The sequence below is a fragment of the Triturus cristatus genome, chromosome 1_2 (genome assembly GCF_964204655.1).
Source record: "Triturus cristatus chromosome 1_2, aTriCri1.1, whole genome shotgun sequence".
NCBI lineage: Eukaryota > Metazoa > Chordata > Amphibia > Caudata > Salamandridae > Triturus > Triturus cristatus.
In genome coordinates, this window is record NC_140580.1 from 976,970,095 (window position 1) to 976,984,399 (window position 14,305).

Genomic DNA, 14,305 nt, shown 5'->3' on the forward strand with positions numbered 1-14,305 from the left:
TGCTATACATCCGACATTCAATGAATAATGAGTACCTCATCCCTGCTCATTCCTTGCAAAATACTGTTGTATGCTTGTCTGGTTGAGTGGATCTGGAATTTACACAAGTGGAGATACAAAGGAGTGGATACTCCTAGTAGGTTGTATCTACCATTTTGTTAGGTTCTGCTCAAACAAGGCTTAAGGCAATTTGATTATCTGGTGGTAGTGTTAATGTGTTTGTCGTCTTCGCTGGTGCTACATGTGGTCCTCAGTTGGGTCACAAAGCAGTGAGTATTTTTAATTACCAGTTTTTACGGACAAAATATGCTGCTGTTGAGAATGAATATTTGCCAAGGTTAAACGCCTCAGGCAAAAGAGGGAGAGATTTCTATTTAGGTACTTCCATTTATGTACCACTGCATACGACCTGGGTGTCACTGTCGCAGTGAGGGCTAGGTGAAACTCAACAGGCCACTATGCTGCCACCAGCAAGACAGGTGTTGGATTTCTTTGAATGCAGTGCTTTTGTGCCATGAGAAAAAGGTAAATGTCACTTTGCCATATGCTGCCAACATACTTGCTTTAATTCTAGTGTCAAAGCATTCCACAGGTAGTACACAATGGTACTGTGGTTTGGTGTGGAGACAGAATGCCTCTGATATGCACTGAGGAAGCACATGCAGAAATGCTTGGTAAGACTGATATAAGTTGACTTTTGGTTTACTGATGGCCCTGGGAGAAGTGATTGGGAATGTTTACTGGTTCACTAGAAATTGGGAGGTTATTTTGGGGCTGAATTTGTCATATTTGTCAGAGGACTGAACGCCTAAGTGAAGAGTTGTAAAAACTCCAAGGGGCTTATTCACAAGCCCCTTTCACTGACGGTGCGTCACTTTTTATATGGGAAAAAGTGACACACCGTCAACGCAAGGGGCTTGTAAATAAGCCCCTAAATTCTCCGCAGCCTCAGCCTCTACCCTGAGACTGCCAGCAATTAACTTATGTTTGGCCTAAGGGGATTTTGGATGAGGGGATTTCTTTGTGTGTGCGTGTGGGTGTGTGTGTTTGGTAGTATGTGTCAGAGGGGCGAAGTGTCTGTATGTGTGTGTGGAGTACATCATTTGAGCCGGTGATTGCAAGTGGGGCCCAACGACACCCATTTGTGGGGACCAGCACTTATATTTCTTCATCAGATATTAACTGTGAGCAAACGAGAGAAAAACACACAAATGGGAAGGAAGGAGGTAGAGAAAAACTGAAAAACAGGACAAAGGGAGAAAGCAGGGACCGGCAAGAGAGAGAGATGAAGGGACAGTAGCAGTAGTGTCTGGTAGTGGATCAAAAAGGCCTGGGGTTAATTCAGCATTACGCAGTCTTGGTATGCAGCGCACACTGCGGGAACAGAGCTTTGTTCACTGGCGTTCATTCTTTTACAAATTAAGTACTGTGTGTGTGTGTGTGTGTGTGTGTGTGCGTGTGCGCATGCGCATGTGTGTGTGATACCTCCACTTGAAGGTTGAAGATTTCTTGATTCTATGACAATTGTTTATTGCAGTTAAACATATTTGATTTAAACATGATTTGAACCCTAAGAGAAAACTATTAAGCTTATGAAATATTAACTGTCTTTCGAAATATTATGTGAAGTTTTTGTTGCACAAGCAAATTGACGCATATTGGGTTCAGCCTTGCTTTTTCCCTGCTCTGGCATCATAGCTGGCTGCTTAACATTACAGTTCTCGTGGCTGATAGTTGGTCTCTGCTGACCTCTCCATTTCAAGGCAGTTTTTCTGACACTTCTTCACATCTGGCATTGGCATCCTACCCATTATCTCCTTGTCTTCCTCCCTATCCAACTGATTATTAAATCAGGTGATCCTGATTATTAATCTTTCAGAAGTAGCTGTGCTTTTACCTTTTCCCGTTTTTAGTAATTGGTTGGTTGTGCCTGCTGGCAATCCTCAGCCGTTTATTTATTAATTTAGTTATTTAGGTTCTTGAGATAGGTTGCCAAGGCACTTGGCATGGTGGCAGAGCATTTTACAGTGATAAAGCATACAATAACATGGGGAAAAACAAGAACCATATCAGAAAACAGGAGGTGTAGGTCGAGCAGAAAGATGGCGTTATCTTTGTAGCGAGAAAGCAAAAGACACACAATTGATGGACAGAATGCAGAACAAATCAAAACATTCACCCCAGTCAAGAGATCTGGGTAAAATCCATCATTCTTTTGCTCACCATGCCACCCCAGTTTAGACCTGACCATATGCAAATCAGTCTTGACCCTGTGCCTCATGGGAACAGTCCAGTCCGAACTGCCAAGCCAGGTCCTCCCTGGACCGGAAACAAGCACCCTAGGACCGGTTTCGGGGTTTCACCCCTCTTCAGCCAGGATAGCTTGATTCCAGTGGCACAGTGAGCCGAGGACTCACGTCTGAGCATACCTGGCGCACTTAGGGCGAGAAAGCAAAAGACACACAATTGATGGATGGAATGCAGAACAAATCAAAACATTCACCCCAGTCAAGAGATCTGGGTTACCTTTGTAGTGCAGGATTTGCAAAAACCAAGTACAACAGTAGGGTGGAGATTGCCAAACGTCTTTTAGGATACGCAGCTTGAGATCGTTTTCGAAAGTGAAGATTGATGGGGCATGTTCGATGAGTGTTGGCATAGCATCCAGAGCCCTGGAGCATTTCCAGAGTATGACTGTTTCAGGAAGGAAGACTTTTTGATTCTGAGAATATCCAGCTTGAGATCTGCTTCTAAAAATTCTCCTTCTGTCAGAAGGCTAGAGGTTTTGTGCTAAATATTCAGATTTGTTTAAATGGACCACCTGATATGTGATGCATAAGGTCTTAAATGCAAAGTGACAGTCCAGTGCTGGGACACTACTGTCTACAGATTAAGACATGGGGCGTGCACTCACTGTGACCTCTTGGATTCTAAGATTAACTCTGTGGGGTTGTTGAAGATAAAACCTCTTGGACTACAACTGCATCGCATCGAGTAAGTTACTTAGTGTACCCAATGCCAATGTTAAAACTACAAAGACTGGCACAGAATCCACATTGGATGGCGCCTAGGAGATGAAAGTTACTGATGCATTCTTCTAGCTCATTGGATACACATATTTCAATAATCTCTGAGAGAAAAGGGAAGTGTGTAATTGGCCTTTAACCATTAAAGACACCTGAGTATGCATTTTACTTCTTTAGAAGAGGGCGTACATGGCTAAGTTTAAGGGAATCCGGGATAGAGTCCTAGTTTAGAGAGGAGTTGGTACTGTGGAGCCAGAGATGGAAGAGAGACATACCAACAACAACGGGGTCTATTATATCGTTCATCCAAATAGCATAACGTGTATATATATACATATATGACTGCTCCACTGCACCCTGACGCACTGACGAAGGGAGAACCCAAAACGCGTCTGTGAAGCGCTAAGTAATAAATTGGCCAACAAACTAAACCCGCGAGTGCCGCTGCTTTCTTCCCGGATGGGAGAGAGGGACTATGGAGCAGGATATATATATATATATATATATATATATATATATATATATCATCGAACCAAATGCCCAAGCATATAGGAGCGCACTCACAGCAAACCGCACCAGCTGGTTCCTCCCACCACAGGTATCACCATCGGCATAATTGAATGGACAGGACCACGCAAGACTGCTCTTTCAAATTTCTTTTACTGAAGACCTGACGCGTTTCAAAGCCTTTGCTTCTTCCTCAGAGGTCACAGCAATGTAAGCATATAATATATATATAGGATGCACGGATCCTGCTCTCTTCCTCCACAATCACCTCCACAGCGCGGAAGGGCAGACTCAGGAAGACAGCATCAGATAGCAAAGGAATAATCAGAGGTTCGTATCTTTTTTTTTTGTTTTTGTTTTTCTTCATTGCATTTTACAAAGAGCAAGTGGACGGCCATGTTGGAAGAAACAGACCTATGCATTTTGGATATATATCTATATATCTATATCTATATATAGATATAGATATAGATTATCTACTGGCGGTCGCCAGTAGATAGTTGTAGTTAGGACCGAGTTTCCATAGGAAATCTCAAAATTCTATTTTGAATAACTTTGGCGCCGATTGACGAATCCTCGCGAAATTTTCAAAACTAATGGGGCGCTCCGCTCCGCTCCTACCCTGAAAGTCTCGGGGTGATTCGTCAAGCGGGGGCGAGAAAAAGGGGGGGTCCCAAAACGCGTTTTCCCCATGGATTTTTCCATAGGGACTTTAGTCGCAGCTACAGCCCGAACGGCTGAACAGAATTACGTGAAATTTGGCAGAGAGGTAGCCATAAGGTCCATGAAGTGCCTTTTGCAGGTTTGGTGTAAATCTGTTCAGTATTTCCAGAGAAAATAGCATTTAAATCAATATATATATCTGTACGCGCGCAGCGTGCGCGCTGGGTGCGCGCACCTTGCCGTGCGCGAGCGCAATTCTGATTGGTTGTTAGATCTTAGTAAACATTCGAATCGGTCGAAACCAGGAAGTGTAGGCCGCCATTTTGTCTCTCGCACTCTGAGGGGGTGAAAAACAAATGTGGAGAACGTGAAAAGGGGGCAGGGTGGACAGGTTCCTGACCCCCTAGCCGTGGTCAGGGGGTCCCAGAAGGACCCCCAAGGGCCAAAAAACAATTATTTTTTTTTCGAAAAATAGCCGAGTGCGCGCACCCTGCGCGCACCACCCAAACGGAAAAAATGCTGCGAAGTTCGCGCAGCGTGCGCGCACTCCGCGATTTATCGAAAAAAAAAAATGTATTTGGCCCTTGGGGACGAAGCGCTTCGTGCGCGCACGGCACGAACTTTGTACCGTGTGCCCACCGCGCGCGCACGGTGCGCGAACTGCTCCGTGCGCGCACGGCACGAACTGCGTAAAGTGGGCGCGCACGGAGAGCGAAGCGCACCGTGCGCGCGCCGTGAAAAAGTTTTGTTTAAAAAAATATATTAATAAATACATAACTTAGCATTTAAAAAACCGTACAAATTCACTGAAAAAACCATAGGTTTCACACACGTTATAGTTAGGAATTAGCATTTAAAAAACCTTGCAAATTCACTTAAAAAACCATAGGTTTCACACATGTTATAGTTAGCTGGGCATTTCCCTCGTAAAAAAACAATGAAATTCCCCCGTTATAGTTAGTGCAGGCAACTATAACTCACGCGACCGCAATCCTCTGCTGATGACGTCAGATATTACATCACTGATGACATATGTGTCTTTCTGAAAAAAAAAAAATGTAATATATGTATAGCTAAAGATGAATGGAAGAAGACATGGGTAAATAAGTGTCTAAATACAGTGATGTAATATCTGACGTCATCAGCAGAGGATTGCGGTCGCATGAGTTTTAGTTGCCTGCACTAACTATAACGGGGGAATTTCATTGGTTTTTTACGAGGGTAATGCCCAGCTAACTATAACATGTGTGAAACCTATGGTTTTTTAAGTGAATATAGATATATATATATATAGATATACATCCCTCCTCTTAATGGGTGTGCTAGAGATGCTGAGGCTAGGTTATTGCCTTTGGATTCTGCAATGAGAGGTGGGGCTCCCTCTGTGGCTTGTATGTGGATGTGGGGGATTCAACATTGGAACATGTTATTGAGAGATAAAAGTAATCTGAGTATATATGGTTGGATACCTTGCTGCGATTCCCTATGCAAAAATCCCATAAAGGAGGGCCAAGGTCCCTTGAATATAGCCATTAGGGTGCTGCTCACGTAACATCGGACTCACTTTTATTACACGTATTGCCCTCATTTATGGGATTTTAGTGTAGAGAAGCGCAGCACGGCAGCTTGCTGTGCTGCCCTACGCCAAAGTGAAAGGGCAGGGATGCATTGTATTTATGCAATTCGGTGCATTCCTGTCCTCTCTCCCTGCGCTGGCGCAGTTTTGGCAGCCGAGAGTCTGTAGCAGGATTGTTTTGTGCAGGAAGGGATATTATCCTGCCCAAAAAGAATCCATAGAGGCTTTTTCCTCTTTCTAATTGTGCTGTAGAATGCAGCACACATAGAAAGAGGAAAGAACTAGGAGAAATAAGCAGATTTCTCCTTGTTTCGGCTCACCTCAAGACACGTACGGACTTGGCGCTTCCCCGGGTTGAGATGATTTTGTAAAACTGGGGCAGCCCTGAAATCCATTGGTGGTGCGTGGGAAACCCATCGCAACGCCCATGGAATGCTTCCCAGACTTAGAGTAAGGCGACACAGCGTTTTGCGCTGCGTTGCCTTACTCAAGATTTATGAGGTCGTTCAACGCCACGCAGGGTGGCTTCATAAATCAGATTCAGAGCGCTACGCTTTGCATGTGCCACTTTACTTGGTGCAAAAGTGACGCAGGGCACTCACAAATAAGCCCTGAAATAAACACCCAAACAAATCAATCTAATTGCAGATAGTGCAGTGAAGGTCGCCCATTTGTGTAATTGTGGCAGGATGGTGAATGTCGGTGCATTCTGAGTGTAAGCTATGTATGGCATAAATGATAATACTTTTTTGTGATTTGGGCCAATGGTCTGGTTGGTAGAAATAATAACATGGCAGGTGCTGCTGATTGCCCAGAAGACAGTTTTGGAGTCTTTGAAAAGTTAGTGAGAACGGGCCTGGCAGCTAACGTGCATATGTATTAAAACTATTTGCAACTTTTAAATGGTCTGAAACTTGTAGGCGATTGGCAAATTACAAAAGCAAGCAACATTGTAAGCTGTCGAGGCAACATGACCGTAGGAAGGCAAAATAAATCAGCAGTGTTAGAATGGAGGGAGGATCAGCCCCAACAGGGCTGGTGGGACAAAGCTTCCCGGTGGCCTGATTTCCAGAGCACCTCGAGCAGCATCAGATCAGACTAGCTCTTTCCAGTCTTTTGAGAGGTGTTAATGTGATGGGTTAGGCAATTAGCAAATCCCTTCTGCAAAAGGACGGTATATTTATATGTGCTTCTCTCTGTACTTATGAGGTGCTAAGAAGAGATGCCAGGAGTGCTCATTCATCACGTTGTCTTCAAGTGTCATATGCCAGCCCCCCTAGCCAGAGAAGCCCTTCTCTGCTTCCTCTCCTCGTTAATCTCTGCCTCTTCAATGTCACCTCAAGGGAAGGAAACTGGCACACATTTGTTCTTGAAGCCTGCTACCTGCAACCCCAGAGCTCACATGTTCCACACACCTCCCCTGTATCCCCTCCCCAGCTCTCCTGTGTGCCTCTGGCCTCGAATCTTGGCTCCCAGCTTCATTCTTTCCAGGAACTGAGCATGTACATTTTAATTTTCATAAAACAATTGTACTTTACATTGAGCATTTTTTGGCTTATTTCCTAGAATAAAAAAAGCATTGCTAGATGTCACAGCAGAGGATCACATAGGGCAGATGTTCTACAGGTGCCTTTGCCCCAGCAGGTTTTCTCATTAGAAGATTAGACAAGCAGTTACTTCCTTGCTACACATCCACTCCTAGCTGCATAGGTTTGAATAATGTCTTAATTGCGTACTGTTCCTTCTACTGCATTGGATTGTATTGCAATATTTATAGAGGGAGTGGTTACTGCCCCATGTGGGGATGAAGCATGCTATACTGTCTAGAATGTGTGGTTGGAATTGTGTTGTCTTTGTTTTGGTCCTGTGTGGGAAGGGATTCCAAGTCGTGTTTGATGACAACCGAGGTGCGGGTTTCACTTTATGGGATGCAGCCTTTTGCAGTGTGATGGATAAAGAAGTGTGAAAACAGGTGTGCAGCTCTGCAGGCCCATCTATGGTATTTCTAATGTTGTTAGTATACTTAGCTGGTTACTGCACAGGGTATCCATCTGAGATATTTTGTGTAAAGTTTATGGTCCTGAGAATTAGTCATAAGTTAAATGGAGAAATGGTGAAGAGATCTACTGGGATGGACTTTGTTAGAATCCTCCCACATTTTTATTGCTATTGTCAGGTGTCAGGAAACAGCCATAGTATGTAGCTAGTTGGCACCTGCAGTGGTGGACTAAAATAAAATCCTTCATTGGCCATCCGCATGTGGAAGATCTCTATAGGTGATCTATGCATGATCAGTTGGTTATGGGAGGTTTATTTGCTGTTGACTTGTACAGCACTGAATAATGAACCCCACAATTAGCAGTTGTGTCGCATGTGAGCGTAGGTGTAAAGCAGTAAAAGGGAATTATGCAGTCTATATGAACTACTTTCAACTGTTCAACTGCTGAGTGTTATGGTATTACTATTAGTGTGGGTTATAAATTGTATTTGTATTGTAATTGCATTTATATAGCACTTACTACCTCTCACAAGCTGTTGTATTGCTTTACGTCGGACAGCACTTTGCTCTGGAGCCCAATGTTAGTAGTATTTTTTTGTTATTGTTGGTTATTGGGATTAGTCTTGCACTGTGAAGGAAACCATACCATGCAGTTGCCACCAGTTCTTGAGTATTATATATCATATTAATAGGAGTGAGGTGTGCTTTTTAGTGGAGCATTTGGGTATTTGAATATATGGACTGGTTGGCGGTTTGAATGGATGAGCTACTGGAGACTAGGTATTGCTAGGTTGCATGGTAGTATGACTTTTAAATCAGAACTTGTGATCTTTGAAATGAGGGGTGGGAAATGTTCACAGATACAATAATATGGATTAACCCCTTGCATGCCCGCCCCTTTCCCCGCCCAGTACCGCGCCTTCCATTAGCGGGCGGAGTTCATGACGAGCTGGACTCGTCATGGGCACAGCGCCACCGCAGCCCATGACGAGTCCAGCTCGTCATGGGCACTGAAGGGGTTAAGGTAACCATACGTGCTCAGAGAGAGAACGCATGCAGAGGATGGGAGGGAAGGTGCGAGTCCTACGAAAGGAAACTGAGAGTCCAAAATCGAAAGTTTTAAGTCAAAGCTAGTTTTCATGCAGGATTTTTTAGGATTATTGTGGCAACGTATTGATATTACATGCAAAGCTGTAGAAAAGAAAATATTATTTGCATGTGTTGCAATAACACTGTAGGCCATGGGAACACCACAGCATACATACAAACACCATCATAAACTGCATATAAAATACAATTAAAATAAAAAAAAATCATTTTCCTATAAAATCTGATGGAAGGACTCCAGGAAACAGGAATGCTGTGTTTTAAATGTTTGTGTTAGAGATGCTCAATCAGGAGTTTGCTTAGCACAGCTACTCACCTGTGAGGGTCTCAAGCTGCTGAGGGGGCAGGGGGGAGCTGCTGCCCTGCCTGGACATGGAGGTTCAGTCAAAGAGCGAGGTCTTGCGATCCTTCCTGAATTGGGTCAGCTACAGAGATTGCCTGAGGTGGAGGGGCAGGGTATTCCAGGCCTTGTCGGTGAGGTAGGAGAAAGCTCCTCCTCCGGTTCTGGTCTTGTGAATCCGCGGGACGGTGGCCAGGGCAAGTTGGGCTGGAGCGAAGTTGTCTGCAGTGCACGTGGAATGAGAGGCGGTGGTTCAGATATGCTGGTCCGGCGACGTGGAGATCATTGTAGGCATGTGTGAGGAGCTTGAAAGTGATTCTCTTCTTGACTGGGAGCAAGTGGAGTTGTCAGAGTTGTTGTGTGATGTGACTGCATGGGGGGGTGTCGAGGACCAGTTTGGCTGTGGCGTTTTGAATGTTCAGTAGTTGCCTGAGCTGTTTCTGGGTGACGCCGGTATAGAGTGCGTTGCCGTAGTTGAGTCTGCTGGTGATGAGTGCATGGGTGACCATATTTTCGGATTATGTGGGGATCCATCTGAATGTCTTTCGAAGCAGGCAGAGTGTGTGGAAGCAGTATGAGGAAATGGTGTTGATCTCAGGGGTAGCTCCTCCATGTGGTCGGAGGAGCGTCGCCCCACTGCTTTCTCGCAGTGCGAGAAGCAGAAACATAAAATGGGTTAGTTCCTGCTCCAGGCAGGGGAGGAGTGTCTTGCCCACTGTTGTGGGCGTTCACTGTTTGGTCGGCCCCAGGGCCGACCAAACCAGTCATGCACACTCTGCATTTTCTCTATGTAGGCTGCATGCAGCCTACATAGAGAAAATAGCCTCCCCATTGACGCCTGTGGGGCCGACATCCTAGCCAATCACAACGCTGCCATTGCAGCATTGTGATTGGCTTAGGGGAGGAGAGGGAGGCTTCCTGCTTCCTATAGAAGCAGAGAGAGGAGACGCGACGCTGGACCGGAGGCCAAGGAAAGTAATTTTTTTTTAAAATTAGAGAGCAACCCCCTCCCCGCGCAACCCCCCCGCTACTCATACCTGCCCCCCCCACTCGCGAGTCATGCTAGCCACGAATGGTTGATCTAGCGGTTCATTGTGAGCGAGGAGTTCAATATGCAGCTGAGGTTATTTGTGTGAGGGTAGAAGGGGTTCCCAGTGCGGCGGGCCACCAGGAGTCATTCCAGGTTGAGGGGCAGGGCCCAGGATGAATACTTCTGTCTTGTCCGAGTTGAGCTTGAGGCAGGTATCTTTCAACTAGTTGCCAACGGCCTTCATCCCGCTGTAAAAGTTGGTTCTGGCAGCGGATGCTCATTGCCCTTTCCCTCTGATGAACAGTCCGTTTTAGTGTTTGTGTGAGTAATGCTTCTCAGGGCAGATAGCACTAGGGCTTTCTCCAATCTGAAGCACTCACAATGTAGGCACAATGAAGTGTAAATTCTTGCTTCCGGCTGCCTTTCAGCAGTCCTATAACTGTAATCCGACACTCAAAAGGAAAGGCCCTGCCTTGAAACTTCCTCACCTGAATAGTAGAAATTGAATTCCCACCCCTCACACTTCACCATCTAACAAACCTACAGTGCTCAGCAATTCAAGCAAGCAGCAGCACCTTCCTAATGAGACCCTCATTGAATTTCTAAGGGGAACCCTGTCTCCAATATTTCTCACTTGGGTGTGTAGTATCCACCTTAAATCCATAGGAATGCTGGCAATAGGCTTCCACTGTTTGGGAAGGCCTGCATTTTAATGCGTGTTACTCTCCCTATACTGTCATCCATTTGAATTAGGGGTGTGGTCAAGCTATTTATTAATGCAAGACCAAGAAGCTTTCTACGTTAAACAAACTTTAACAATGGCCGCTACAGAAATATGAGCCCAGTACCATCCAAGCGTACTACATTTAACTAAGGCCCTGATTTAGATCTTGACGGATGAGTTACTGCTTCAAAATGGTGACAGATATCCTATCCGCTGAAATATAAATCCCGTAGGATATAATGGTATTTATATTTCAGCGGATGGGATATCGTCACCATCTTGACAGAGTAGCCCATCTGCCATGATCTAAATCAAGCCCTAAGTGATTAAAAAGTAAAAGTGACATAAAGAAAAAACATTCACTTTCTATTTTGCCAATATAGCCGCTACTTTGAGATACCACTGTACAAATAAAGCTTCCATTTCGATAAAACTGCATTAGTCTCCAAATTTATTGGACATTTGCTGTAGAGAAGCCTAATCCAAGTACCAAAATTATCCTTTATCCCTTAAATTACAAGTAAAATCCTGGAACTTCTGGGCGTTTACTGTCTACTCAGGAGAAGGTTTTTAACCTGTAAATAAAAAGACTAAACAGTTGCCTCAACCATCCATCCATGTCCATCATAACTATAGTGGGTGCCTACAGGTATGTACATTTATCCTGGGTAATGGGATCATGTAACACAGTCAGAGAAAAGCATGAGCCGTCACAACAGTGAGTGGAAATGTCACCGAAGGTTAGTTGCTTATTTAGCCTGTTGGACTGAAGATCTCTAATTAAAGATCTTCACCATCCACAGAAAAACTTTCAAATCTTAATTTATCAGATTTTAAAGCATTGTAAAAATAAATAGACAATAACCTGGGCTTTTGCAGAAATTCCACTCTTTATGAATCTGGAACAAAATATTGGAATGTCTACTAACCCACACTGGAAAAAAACTATTGAAATAGATATATGTTGCCATTTACGATTTATGTACATGGTTCCACACTTGTTTCAACTCACCCTTCCTCTAGTCTTTTTACTTATTCTCTCTAACTTGGTCTCACATTCCCTCTATCCTTCAGCATGCCCCATTTACTTCTATTCGGTTTCCTCATTCCATCTATCTTTCCCATCATTTCCTCAATATTTTGTATTACATCCTCAGTGCTTCAAGGCGACATTTGAGGTATCAATCACCATCTTAGTAAAACACACCTGTATCCCCCCTGACTGGCCATTGTCTGATCCTATGTAGAGGGGTGTGGCGAAATCCTCTCCTCCTGCAGAGTTCACAGAGTTTTTGTCACTCAGTGCTCTTCTTGGAGCACGGAGTTCAACAAAACAACTCCGCCAACCTCCGGCAGAGTGGAGTTTACCGGCACACGCTCACCCCTACAAATTTATATTGTACAAGTGCCAAAGTATCCTCCTGTAATTATAAATGTGCCAATAATAGGCTTGTAGTTGTGGACTGAGGTATAAGCAAAAGCAGGTTTATGGCTTGTGTGCAGCTGAGTGATGCACACCAGCATTGGCAGCTATCAGGTGTTGGGTGCGTGGTGTGGCTGTCAGGGCGGGATCATGCAGAAAGAGGCTCTGTCAGTGTGAGCAGGAGTATGCCCACAGTTGCTGTCACTATGGTGCTGTAGTCAGTGGTTGCCGAACTCCTGAAACAGTACCTGGGAAATTACGTGCAGGCCCTGGACCAATCTTAACTCAAGATTGGGATCTGGAGGGTAAGAGATGTGAAAGTGCATAATCGTTGCATGAGGGTGAGCCCAAACCCTGCCACTGTGCGAGGGAGACCCAGCTGCGACACAGACAGTTTGTGGGTGGCCATAGTCACTACCAGTTTATGACAGAGACATTGTGAGGGTTACCCTCTCTCCTTCAAATATATAAGCAAAGAGAAATCCTCATATACTTAGACTACCTCACATGTAAATAACAGGATCACTGACTTGCAGAGCAATAGGATTGTCTCCACACAACTACATAATGAAATTGTATTTTGGCCACAAACACAGTAACACGAACTTAAGCAATAACATGGTCCTCTGCTCCCGTTGGTTCCACTTATATGAACAATAATTATAAAATGAGACTTCATTGACGTGCAGGAGTACATATGATTCTGCCCACACTCTTGCAGCACTGGGTTTCACTTGCCAATGTACAAGTTCAGAGGTTTCCCTTCACACGCTCAGTAACATGGCCTTCCACTCTAACATGCACAATGACATGAACTTCTTCCATTCATGCACAACAACGACGATATACGGTGTTCTACTCGCACATGTCCAATAACCTTTATCTGCCACCCAAATGCAGATACCAACATAAAAGGATATTTTTAGCTGTTGAAACTATTTCCTGAAAAAGTGTGCACTGGGCTTTAAGGGACACGTCCACCAGGTCAATTCCAATCACAGCGCAAGTAAGCTACACCCAACATGGCAGAGAGGCCTGCAGGGGTGTGGTCTACTTTGTCGATGTCTTCTCTTTGATTCGCAGGTGTGAGTGAGGCAGTGGCATGTGCAGAGGCTGAGAAAATGGTAGCTGACTCAATGCTGAGGTGACAGTAGAATGGAATTGTTTATGTATTTTGTGAAGAATAAATCTAACCTGACAAACAAATGGTCCGTAATTTGATTGCAATCTCCCCCTATAATGAAAAACTCATAATTATATTGTAAACTTTTCCTGGAAACGTCAGGCCAAAAATTATAATCCGTTTGAGTAGGACCATAAACATTAAGGGCAGTCAAGGGAATGTCATTAATAAGCAATTTAATAATGACCCATCTGCCCTCAGTATTTGTTTCTTGGGATACAATTAAATGTTTTGTGACATAAAATAATTACTCTATTTCTTTTAATAGTTCTTGGTGATACAAAATTCGAGCCCACCCAACCACGTTTAAGCTTTAAGGCCTCAATTCCTGCTTGGCGCGTTTCTCGGAGAAGAACCAACAGGCACATGCATCAAGCTAAATTGGGCTCGCAAAAATAGCGAATCGCAAAAATGGCTGTTTGCGAGCGCAATTTAGCCCTCCCCAATGCAGGAACCCAAATACCGAAAAATAGACAAAATCGCAAAAATAAGGAATCGCACAAAATGCGAAAGCCAATTTAGCGAATCCTTACCTGCGAGTAGCTTAACAGCGATAGCAAATCGTGAATCGCAAACCACTGCATGTAAATTCGCAAATAGCGATTCGCACGAAAATCTCAATTTTGCAAGTGCAGATTAAGGGGAATCACAATCAGGTGGTAAACAGGAGAAAAAAAAATCACACAGGTGCAACCCCTCAGAAACCTATTTAAACTGACCCAGGAGG